Raw genomic sequence first — 2,500 nt, forward strand, 5'->3', positions numbered from 1 at the left:
TAGCAGCAGCCTTTACCAAGCATTATCAATGCTCCCTCGTCTACCTTATCCTCTCTCGCCATATCAATCGCCTTTGCTATTGTTTACTACATTTTGGATTTTGATTTAGGCTTCTCTTTAAAGTGTGCGCGTAGATTTGCTTCAGATACTGCTGTGCTGTTATCGATCCCTTCCTTAGTTTATCAATCGATCACCTCAGTTTCGATACCGACTTGAGGTGACCTTACCTTCGCACTAAACAAAACACACAAACACACACCCACACACACATCATGGTTATTGGGTATGAGTTCTGACGACATTCAATGTGAGAGGTACGCCTTGTGATTACAAGACAAGATTGCCTCTTTCAAGTGTTTGCTGTTTTTGCTAGTGGTTGTTGAGAATGTTCAAACTGAATTTAATCCTAATCGGAAGAGGCGCCAAGCTGGAAATAGTAGCCAACGCAGCAGTTGGGCCCACCCATTGCGCTTAGAGCAAGGGCGTTATGGTTGATTTGTCTTCCAGATTGCCTCTAGTAGGGCCCGGTCCCCAATTGACACTTTCTGACTATCTGATTAAATAACAACAATGGTAAAATATTGCAATCGACAAAATGCCAAACGAAGAAAATGCACCGGAGCTGTGACATATAAGGAAAGAGTTAAATAAAAAAAAATATATAAAAAACAACCCGTGTCCGTTTCTTAATGGATCTGTTGCACTCTTCCCGGGAGACGACGAAATAGTAAAAGATGTGGAAAATAATAACAAACACAAAACGAAAAGTTCACTTAAATAAGATTAGGGGCCACACAGTGTGCTGGAAGCCGGAACAGAATGCGGAAAGATAGGCATTGCACAAATCGTACGAAGGTCAGGGAGTGTGGTGGTGTTGGGTGACATGGGAATGAATTTCCGGTGTCCTAGCAGCTCTCGTCCATCGAAATAAAGCAAACATTTTCGCTTGCTGTTGAGCACCGCACTTTTAGTAGGCTTTGGTGTGTAAACCGAAACACGGGGCTGTCTCAACGGATGCAGCTGTTTGGGACATAAAGGCAGGCAGGCAGGCAACAAGCTGCAGCATTAGACAGTAATTTGGTAAGTGAGTTGGCTTAAGTACACTACTCTTTCTTCTTCAACTATACTCCATTTTCCGAAGGATCGAAATTTATGGTGCCCTGTATTCTTGGCTGGTTTCACTTTAGGCTCCGCATACACACGCACACACACACATCGCAAGCATACAAAAAAAATGGAATTAAAACGGCGGTATGTAGGTATATACGTATGTATGTATGTTTGTTTGTTTGTTTGTTTGTATGTATGTATGCATGTATGTATGTATGTATGTATGTACGTATATATGTATATATATTTATAGAGATATATATAGATATAAAGCAATCGGATAAACACGTTACAAATATACATGATTTAAATAATGGAATGCGTTCATTACCGACGGTCACGTGGACTACCAAACCAGTAAATCCGGAGCTCAGAAAAGCGCTACGGTCAACGGTTGGAGAAGCGTGTGCCATTTTCCTGATCCCGGAGTGTAAAGGGGAGAGAGTTGGATTTCGGAGAGTTGGTTGTTAGCAGCTAATCGGGAGAAGGGAAAGAAACAATGGCCTACTGTATTCCTCCTCGCCTCTAACTGCTTCTGCTAACGGCCGACCATCAGCTCGTGGCTAATTATCGATATTTTTGAATTCTTAAAAGCTACTGAGGGCTGAGAGATAATGGTACTACCGATGGGAGCCTGCTTGCTGATGGTGTGTGAGTGTGTGTTTAGGGTGGGAGAGGGCGAGGATCTGCGTTGGCATGTTCGTTGTGTCCCTGTCACTGTGTTTTTTTTTTTATGGGAGGATCTATTCCACCTTCACCATCATTCTCCTTCTGCAACCTCAGAGTGCAAAAGAGAGCCGGATTAATGTTTAATAATACTTATGATGCTCGTGGAGGGCGCACGATGAATATTGTTGTGGACGTGATCGTCAGCATGGTGTATGCGTGTGTGTGTATGTGTGGGTTAGATACACGCATTGTTTCCAAAATCATATATGGAGTTACTGATATAGAATGTGAAACTTTGGGTATCATTACAAAACGATTGGCGTGAACACATTCTGGGCTCTGGGCGTTCGATTTAACATGCATGTCGTGATGGACAAGCACACGAGGGACGGCGGAAGCGGTTCCTTTTCGTGATTCCGAATGTTCCAGCGAACACAGAACACAGAGTAGCCGACCTGCGACCGTTTCTCTGAAGAGCGAACATAAGAGCACAATATGAACGGCATAAACAATATAGCAAATGTAACAACAACGCCCTTCATCTACTTCTTGACACACCTTTTCATTTTCCTCCTGCTCCTCAGAGTTACCGCTCCTGGACAAACCCAAATCCGCGACGCCAATCCGCCAATAATGTTCTGTAAGAGCTGTGCCCCTAAGCTGTATTTTGCGAGTCTCACTCGCGAGTCGCTCCATATATCGAATACACGATCATCAATCA

At 43.4% G+C, this 2,500-nt stretch overlaps 1 protein-coding gene across 5 annotated transcripts in view; it reads right to left on the reverse strand.

The window, feature by feature from the left end:
• LOC125960021 (fibronectin type-III domain-containing protein 3A) overlaps positions 1–2,500 on the reverse strand; it is a 48,153-nt gene that overhangs the window by 1,619 nt on the left and 44,034 nt on the right. For all 5 annotated transcript variants that reach the window (XM_049693117.1, XM_049693118.1, XM_049693116.1 and 2 more), the window contains one exon: positions 1–2,500. This exon is cut by the window's left edge and continues 1,619 nt beyond it; it is cut by the window's right edge and continues 1,273 nt beyond it. The gene's annotated coding sequence lies outside the window, so the exon portion shown is untranslated.

The sequence above is a fragment of the Anopheles darlingi genome, chromosome 2, assembly GCF_943734745.1.
Source record: "Anopheles darlingi chromosome 2, idAnoDarlMG_H_01, whole genome shotgun sequence".
NCBI classification, from domain to species: domain Eukaryota; kingdom Metazoa; phylum Arthropoda; class Insecta; order Diptera; family Culicidae; genus Anopheles; species Anopheles darlingi.